The sequence below is a fragment of the Nannobrachium achirus genome (assembly GCF_963921795.1).
Source record: "Nannobrachium achirus genome assembly, chromosome: 20".
Lineage (NCBI taxonomy): Eukaryota > Metazoa > Chordata > Actinopteri > Myctophiformes > Myctophidae > Nannobrachium > Nannobrachium achirus.
The window spans coordinates 47,265,245-47,274,851 of record NC_137827.1 but is presented as its reverse complement, the minus strand read 5'-3'; the positions used below and the strand labels follow the sequence as shown (position 1 = coordinate 47,274,851).

The window sequence follows — 9,607 nt, the reverse complement described above, 5'->3', positions numbered from 1 at the left end:
CTAGCTGTCAGTTACTGGTATGGGTCAATAGACCAGTGGTTCTCAACCTTTTCAGGCCGCGACCCCCAAAATAATCATATTTTAACTGGGGACCCCCCACCCTGACGAGAGTTGAGACATTACATTTTGTATAACACAGTTCTATTGTTGCGAGGCGTTGTTGTGAGCATGTAGATCTGCAATTTTCACAATTTCTGCATTTTATATTTGACAATATGGACAATATTGGCTACATTCATTTAGGTATTAAATCCTTAAATGGTCACGTTAGAAATGTATAGATACCCTCTATATACACTTAAAACTTTATGTTGGTTTGTTTACTGCTGAGAGATAAAACAATGTTGCACATTAACTTAATCATCTGGGGACCCCCACAATAATTTGGGGAACCCCCTGGCGGTCCCGACCCACCGGTTGAGAACCACTGATGTAGACTAAAGCGTCCATTTGGTTTCATTTGTATACTGTCATTGCTGGTATTGGTCAATGTGTAGACTAAAGGGTCCATTTGGTTCCATTTGGTTCTGTTTGCATAGTGCAGTACATGTTCCGGACTACCAAAAACAAGTACCTGAATAAGTCAAGCAAACTTGTTTAAGTCAGGGTCCACAGGATACTCAAATCATCATCATACATAAATATACTAGGCAACAATATACAAGTGGAGGTCTCCACTTCATAGGATATGCATTCCACATAGAAGGAGAATGACTTAAGTCCCTTGTTAGATCAAAATCTGGGTTTAACGTGGTCTGTGGAGCATGGCACATACTCCATCACAAATCATGATGCACAGTGATGTATGTTGTTGTTATTGCATGTTGTGGCAATCTATTGTACTGTATGTCTATATGGGACAAAATGACTCAAATTCTGAGTAGTTCTAGTCATTGTGTTTGTGTTGTGTATTTATTAATGGATTGGCCTTAAAAATTATAAATTTTCGAATCCAGAAGCTCCTCAACAAAACATTTTTCTTTGCAGGATGATGTAGACGATATTGCTGAAATGTCCCAATATCTCCTTAGCTATGTTTCAGCAAGACGACATGGAGGGAGGGGACGACTATCCCAGCAGCACCTTCAGATGCTGGATGGGGCCCCAGCAGTGCAGACAGTAGGCACATGCAGAGGTAATAGCTGCCACACATAATACATTTTCGCTGGATACTTGGTAAACTTGAATGTTGCTCTGTACTTGATCTGATATTTTGTTCCCTTGCTATCTTGTGATGTTTAAATGATATGAAATAATAAATTAATCCAAATTCATGTCCTTTCAGGAAATGTTTCCATGTCCACTGTGTGGTGTAACACCAAGAGGGGACATAGATGAGCATGCCAGCTTCTGTGGAGATGGGTACGAATACATTTGACTTAATCATGCCTTTACGTTTCACTAATGTGATGTTTGTTTTTACAATTACTGCAGAGGTTCTGATTAGGGCTGTCACGATATGAAATTTTACATGACGATTAATTGTCACTCAAATAATTGCCGATTAACGATTTAATTGTGTATTTGTCGTTGATAATTACATTTCTGTTTGGCTTTTAGGCTTTGAAGTTGCATATGGTAGATATGACACATAACCTAAATATACAAATACATTACTGACATATTTGACAACTTACTACTTAAAAAATAACATTGATAGTGGAAATAGCCGATCTACAAGCTCACAACGCGTCGCATCGCGACGCGTTGTGAGCTTGTAGATCGGCTATTTCCACTATTTCTGAAACTTTTCAACATTCACGATTATGACAAAATAATTGCGATAATGTCAAATAATCACGATTAGGCGATTATGTAATAATTGTGACAGCCCTAGTTCTGATAGTATTCTTGTATTTAAATCAAGAATTTCAGAAGACAGCAGTCTCAGGTTGAGCTGAGGGTCCCAGTCACACAACGGTCGGTCCTGTTGTCCCGGGTCCCAGCCACGCATCACTTGGTCCTGCTGTTCCAGCCTTCCGGGTACGATTCACACCTCAAAAACACACCTTTATACAGGTATTACAGGTGTTAAGTTATTAAAAGGTATTGCCTTTTTAGACAGAGGGACGGACTGACAGTCTGTGCCCACCACAGCATCTGTGCTAACTCAATTGGCCCTAGTCTGGGATCACTTCACTTTTCGGGCTTGTAACCGGTCTGGAGCGGAAACCACAAAACGTCATGTTGTAGTACTCAAAGGACTACAATTTGGTCGGAACTATCCACCGGAAACAGTTTTAACCCAAAATAATTCCCCTGCGCTCAAGGACATACTTTTAGGACCTACCTAATAAACTCTGTGATGCGGAGTAGTTTTGCCTTTGAAAAAAATGTTTGGTATATGCATCTTTTAGTCCAACTGTTAGCGACTGGCAAGACTACACAAGGCTACTCGAGCATTTTAATAGGGATTGGGGAAACAAACGGAGGGAACCAAATCAAAGCGACGCCGCTTCTTCTAGTGGTTTCCGCGCTTTAGGTGGAAACCAAACGGCCTGTTATGAACGAAACACCAGGCTTTCTCTCAGAAAGCCTGGTGGGCGAGGTTACAATTGGCCCATGTTCGGGGGTGGGTGATAATAGTCACTGCATGTATTTTTACGGGCTGGGGTGGCACCTGTCATCAGGTACCCCTGGCCGGGAGGAGTAGGACAAAGGCTCTATATCCTTCTGGTGGGGGTTTCTGCCTGGTGCAGCAGTGACTGACAACAAAGAAATGTGTGTGAGGAGTAATCAAATGAAAAATGGGGTCTTCAAAATAATTGGCTGCTTTAAATAACATTAAAGACAGAGAGAACAAGATATGCAATATACTACCATCTAAAATGACAAATGATATTTCTCAGGTTTGAATGGGTTAATTTGGCCATAATGCTACACGGTAAACTCTCTAAGCCATTACAGTTGTTTCCAATACAGACAATCTCTGCTATCGGTCACTTATGCAGATGTTCTTGGTTAGACTTAACCATATTTTCTGTTACAGGATTCGTGGAGACCAAGGAGTTGAAAATATGGACACCGCCTTTATGTTCCAGAGACGTGGAACAGGCAGAGCTAGTTATATCTCTGGAAAAAGTGTACACAATTAAAGGTAATGTCTTGAGAAAGTTTATAGCATCCCAACAAGTCAATGTTCCTTGGTGTGAAACTGATAAACTGCAGTTAAACATCATATCACATTTTGCCAGTCGCTATTCCTTATACAGGGTTCCCACGGTCATGAAATTCCTGGAAATATTTTGAAATTAGAAAAATATTTTTCCAGTACTGGAAACGTTTTGGAATTTATCAAGGGTCCCAGAAGGTCCTGGAAAAATAGCTATGCATTGTCTTTGGTTATTGATTTTGTTAATACCTCTGAAATGACAAATTAAACATTGGACAAATTGTCAAATATTAGAGGCAGAAATTGTGAAAATAGCCGATCTACATGCTCACAACGCCTCGAGGCGTTGTAAGCATGTAGATCGGCTATTTTCACAATAGAACCGTGTTATACAAAATTCCTCAACTCTTAGTGCTCGTCAGGGTGCCGGGTCCCCAGTTAAAACATGATTATTTCGGGGGTCACAGCCTGAAAAGATTGAGAACCACTGGCATACACTACCTGTCTTTGGGCATTGCGCATAGGAGTAAGCGACCTGTTATTGAGCTGAATTATTGTTATATAGTCCTGGAAATTGGGTTAAATATTCTGGAAAGGTTTTGGAAAGGTTTTGGAAATTAATTGGTAAACGTGTGGGAACCCTGATTATAATGGTGTGTAAAAAGTAACAGAAAATCTAAAAATTGCCCCCCTCCCTCCCTCCCTCCCTCCCCCCCCCAGGCCCACTACCCAGCCAGCTGCAGCCACATGTCCCAGTGGCTGGACGACGGAGGCTTCTACGAGGGCATGAGCGCCGAGGCTCAGTCTGTGTTAATTTTGAAATTCAATGGCCTTCAAAAATGCCTATTTTCTTATAAACATCTCATGTATAGTGCAGCAAATGTTCTAATGGCATAGCAGGGCAGAGACGGATACAGAACATTAAAGGAGTAGTTCACCCACAAAATGACTTTTTTTCTATTGATTACTCATGCCATGGAGAGCAGAGTTCAATAATATTTTTAGAGTAAATTTACCCCCCCTGATTCCGGATGGGGACCCGTCGAAACGGGTCCCCATCCGGAACGAATGGGGGTACATTTATTGTTATCACATTTTTGTCTTAGGAATGCAACAAAAAACGAAAAATATTATTGAACTCTAGTCTCCATGGCGTGACTAATCAATAGAAAAAAAGTCATTTTGTGGGTGAACTACTCCTTTAAGAACATTATCTTAAAGTGCATTAACATGGGTTTAACTGATTATAAACAAACAAACAGTAACATGCTTCCTGTCTCTTCAAGTTCAAAGAATTAGACTTCCAAAAGGGAAATTTAACAGATCAGAGAACGAGAGAAACTATATTTTAAAGCCAGGCAAACACATTGTGCTTTGGTATAGTCCTTTACAAACAGTGATGTCTTCTGAAAGGTTTGAGACAAGGGGAACTGGACTACAAAATACACGCCGAAATGTAAAAAAAAGTAGGTCTGGTCAAAAGGATGGCATTAAGAGCAACCAGGAGTGATCCGAGCACTCAGAAAGTCATGAGGAGAGGTAATAAAAACAAGGTGCTTTATTTATGCAATAAAAGCCAACATGTTTGACCTTCAAACGGTCTTCATCAGGGTAGGTTAGTGTCAGATGTTGACACTTGTACCTGCCCTGATGAAGACCGCATGAAGGTCGAAACCGGTTGGCTTTTATTACAACAAAGCACCTTGTTTTTCAACTATTGTAGTATTGAGAAATGTGAGATTACCTAAACATGCAGAAGACAAACTATTACCATAATTGCCACTTGAAGCACCGTACTTCGAATTTTTCTACAGTTGTGTATTTTGTAAAAAATAAAAATGACAAAGTTCAGTCAATGTGTTCTGCTCTGAGTGCTTTATTTTTGTTTTCTTAAGTCATAGATGGACTTCAAATAGAAGTATGGCTGTAGTGGTTATTAATGTATTTTTGGTTTTAAAATATACTGCTGTAAATTAAAATGAACAGTAGAGAATAAACACGTTCTACCACTGAAAAAAAAAGAAAACAGTGATATGAATATAATTTATTTATATGTACACCGTTTACTCCAAATGACAACAAAAGCTACAGTGTTTATAGTTGTGTACTGTACCGTGTCTGCTGCAACAATGTATTATGACAAGTCTGTATCTTACTTGTCCAAAATGTTGTGTAGGCCTAAGTATGTGTACATTATTAAACCAACTGCTGACCAGCTGTCAGCATTGAGTGATTTGTGTTTATAGCGTAGTCACCGTAGTGTATAATACCTATTCAAGTAATAAACATGTATTGGCCATTAAAAGTCCAACAGGACCTAGTGGGGTTAACTAATGCATTTTAAGGTGGTCTTAGGGTAATTAATGCCTAACAAATTCCCACCTGCTGTTGTCTAGAATCGGGTACTTTTTTCGAATGGATGATTGGAGGTACAAGCACAGCTATCATTCCTATGACCATGCTATTACTTATCTTACAATGAAAGAGACGTGCTAAAGAACATGGTCTGAATATTTGCAACAACCAACTTTAAAATGTACTCAAGTAAAGACAAGTTACGCTAGATTATCTATCGGGAGGTAGCTGTGATAATAAATATCTGCTAATTGATCTCCCAGCTAAGGTATTGGTACTGTGGGATTCCACATATCAATAATGTAGACATTCTGATGAAGGATGCATGGAGAACCTAGATGACTGAAGACAGCAAACTGAGGTTTCATCTGAGAGCAACCTAAATGGAATGAAAAAGTCATACAATATGTACTGGCACCATCACATATTTTAGCTGGCTGTCCTGATTATCTCCTCATCCATTCTATGGTATGCTATAGAGGACGAGGAGCAGTCAACCAGAGTGACGCTCCCAAGGTTGGCACAGCATGATTTGGTCAGTCCTTAGTTGCCAGAAGCCATCAATTCAATTCAATTTTATTAAAGTGTCAAATCATAACGAGTTATCTCAAGACACTTTACAAAGGCTAAAGAGCCCTCCACAACCAAATCTGACCTAATACTATGTTATATTCTGGGACGTTCTCAAAGTGTATTCCAGGGACTCTGTGGGTTCCATTAGGAGGTATAAATTAGGGTGTTTAAATTGACCTTAATATCTTTTATGCCCATACATGTCACCTGTGATGTCACAGTGATGTGTCAAGGGAACAACCCATAAGGACTGCAAATGTTTACCCAAGTCCTAATGTGTGATTTGTATACGAGTGTGAAAGTAGCCCCCCACACAATCAGCGCTCATTCCTAAACACAAGATGTAAATATAGCCTTTGATTGATTGACTTTAACCTTTGATTTTATATGAAATAACTGAGACCATACTCTAATGCAAGGGTGGGCATCATTTATTTCCAGAGGGCCATACTGACTTCAATAAAGTGAATGAAGGGCCACACATTGGACAACTGAATTGAAACTTGAAACACATCGTGCTGAATTATGTTAAGACTGCATGAATTTGGTAGACATTTTCTCTGTGAAACAAGAAATCAGTTTTGGCGCCTGATAACTTTAATCCATGTCAATGTGATATTTGAGTGTTTCGGTGACAAAGGCTAGCACCTCAATATAAACGTTATAGCCATTTGAATCGTCATCTGCTAGAGGGTCAATTGCAGACTGAAGTGCTGACAGATCTTGAGATGGGCACCGGAAATTCTGGGACCTGAACTCAAGATGTCTCGGTGGTCTCCCAGTCCATTTCTGCATTTTGCAGGTCCTACACATGAGATTTTGTGACACATACACACACACACACACACACACAGGCACGCACACACACGCACACACATTAAGCTTAGACCACTAATAACAATTTCATAAATAACAGTAATATGTTAGCTTCATTCATGGCAGCTGAGAAGTAGACAATATAAAACACAGCAATAGGGGTTAATAAAGTTACCTCAATATTTCCTTCTTCCACTGGGGTGTTGAGCTGTCCCATATGCCACAGTTGTTCTGGAGTGTGGTTTCCCTCTGTCCTGAAAAGGGTATGTTAACACTCTGTAAGATGACATGCTGGAATGGTAGTTCTGCCATAGAGCGTAGGGATCACTCGACTGTAAAGACATGTAGCGCTGCTCAAAGGCGAGGTAGGAAAACATAATGCACACAAAAAAAGATGCACTTGGAGATGTCACGTTCAAGGTCTTCCTCCAGTGTGAGGAGCACATCATAAAATATCTAGGTGGCGGCCATCCACACATCTCGTCACAGCCGTTCAATATTGCAAAAGTACAAATGTGTATTGATTGATTGAAGAGTTTTTTAGCAGTTTGCACCAGGAACCACTTTATGTATCTCATATACCATTGAAAGATGGATAAAACATAGTACTTTACATAGGATAACATCAATTACAATCGCAGAAAAAGAGGAGAAAAGAAATGGGAGGGGGGGGGGGCCTTCAGGCGGGGGGGGCACCCGCCTGAAGGTGACTTACACTCCTATAAGGAATAGGGACTGGCAAAATGTGATATGATGTTTAACTGCAGTTTATCAGTTTCACACCAAGGAACATTGACTTGTTGGGATGCTATAAACTTTCTCTAGACATTACCTTTAATTGTGTACACTTTTTCCAGAGATATAACTAGCTCTGCCTGTTCCACGTCTCTGGAACATAAAGGCGGTGTCCATATTTTCAACTCCTTGGTCTCCACGAATCCTGTAACAGAAAATATGGTTAAGTCTAACCAAGAACATCTGCATAAGTGACCGATAGCAGAGATTGTCTGTATTGGAAACAACTGTAATGGCTTAGAGAGTTTACCGTGTAGCATTATGGCCAAATTAACCCATTCAAACCTGAGAAATATCATTTGTCATTTTAGATGGTAGTATATTGCATATCTTGTTCTCTCTGTCTTTAATGTTATTTAAAGCAGCCAATTATTTTGAAGACCCCATTTTTCATTTGATTACTCCTCACACACATTTCTTTGTTGTCAGTCACTGCTGCACCAGGCAGAAACCCCCACCAGAAGGATATAGAGCCTTTGTCCTACTCCTCCCGGCCAGGGGTACCTGATGACAGGTGCCACCCCAGCCCGTAAAAATACATGCAGTGACTATTATCACCCACCCCCGAACATGGGCCAATTGTAACCTCGCCCACCAGGCTTTCTGAGAGAAAGCCTGGTGTTTCGTTCATAACAGGCCGTTTGGTTTCCACCTAAAGCGCGGAAACCACTAGAAGAAGCGGCGTCGCTTTGATTTGGTTCCCTCCGTTTGTTTCCCCAATCCCTATTAAAATGCTCGAGTAGCCTTGTGTAGTCTTGCCAGTCGCTAACAGTTGGACTAAAAGATGCATATACCAAACATTTTTTTCAAAGGCAAAACTACTCCGCATCACAGAGTTTATTAGGTAGGTCCTAAAAGTATGTCCTTGAGCGCAGGGGAATTATTTTGGGTTAAAACTGTTTCCGGTGGATAGTTCCGACCAAATTGTAGTCCTTTGAGTACTACAACATGACGTTTTGTGGTTTCCGCTCCAGACCGGTTACAAGCCCGAAAAGTGAAGTGATCCCAGACTAGGGCCAATTGAGTTAGCACAGATGCTGTGGTGGGCACAGACTGTCAGTCCGTCCCTCTGTCTAAAAAGGCAATACCTTTTAATAACTTAACACCTGTAATACCTGTATAAAGGTGTGTTTTTGAGGTGTGAATCGTACCCGGAAGGCTGGAACAGCAGGACCAAGTGATGCGTGGCTGGGACCCGGGACAACAGGACCGACCGTTGTGTGACTGGGACCCTCAGCTCAACCTGAGACTGCTGTCTTCTGAAATTCTTGATTTAAATACAAGAATACTATCAGAACTAGGGCTGTCACAATTATTACATAATCGCCTAATCGTGATTATTTGACATTATCGCAATTATTTTGTCATAATCGTGAATGTTGAAAAGTTTCAGAAATAGTGGAAATAGCCGATCTACAAGCTCACAACGCGTCGCGATGCGACGCGTTGTGAGCTTGTAGATCGGCTATTTCCACTATCAATGTTATTTTTTAAGTAGTAAGTTGTCAAATATGTCAGTAATGTATTTGTATATTTAGGTTATGTGTCATATCTACCATATGCAACTTCAAAGCCTAAAAGCCAAACAGAAATGTAATTATCAACGACAAATACACAATTAAATCGTTAATCGGCAATTATTTGAGTGACAATTAATCGTCATGTAAAATTTCATATCGTGACAGCCCTAATCAGAACCTCTGCAGTAATTGTAAAAACAAACATCACATTAGTGAAACGTAAAGGCATGATTAAGTCAAATGTATTCGTACCCATCTCCACAGAAGCTGGCATGCTCATCTATGTCCCCTCTTGGTGTTACACCACACAGTGGACATGGAAACATTTCCTGAAAGGACATGAATTTGGATTAATTTATTATTTCATATCATTTAAACATCACAAGATAGCAAGGGAACAAAATATCAGATCAAGTACAGAGCAACATTCAAGTTT

At 40.2% G+C, this 9,607-nt stretch overlaps 2 long non-coding RNA genes across 3 annotated transcripts; one reads left to right on the top strand and one right to left on the bottom strand.

Annotated features, from left to right (window-relative positions):
- Positions 1 to 1,863: 1,863 nt before the first annotated feature.
- LOC308305551 lies at positions 1,864 to 4,899 on the top strand. The gene is made up of 3 exons (XR_013963117.1): positions 1,864 to 1,983; positions 2,990 to 3,097; positions 3,833 to 4,899. It is a non-coding gene; the product is annotated as an uncharacterized lncRNA (long non-coding RNA).
- A 1,270-nt stretch (positions 4,900 to 6,169) lies between these two features.
- Positions 6,170 to 8,927, bottom strand: LOC308305395. 2 transcript variants are annotated; one of them, XR_013963112.1, is made up of 4 exons: positions 8,803 to 8,919; positions 7,689 to 7,796; positions 7,032 to 7,110; positions 6,170 to 6,845 (listed from the first exon to the last, which is right to left on the bottom strand). It is a non-coding gene; the product is annotated as an uncharacterized lncRNA (long non-coding RNA). The 2 variants fall into 2 exon arrangements; XR_013963111.1 differs by having other exon boundaries at positions 7,689 to 8,927.
- Positions 8,928 to 9,607: the final 680 nt, after the last annotated feature.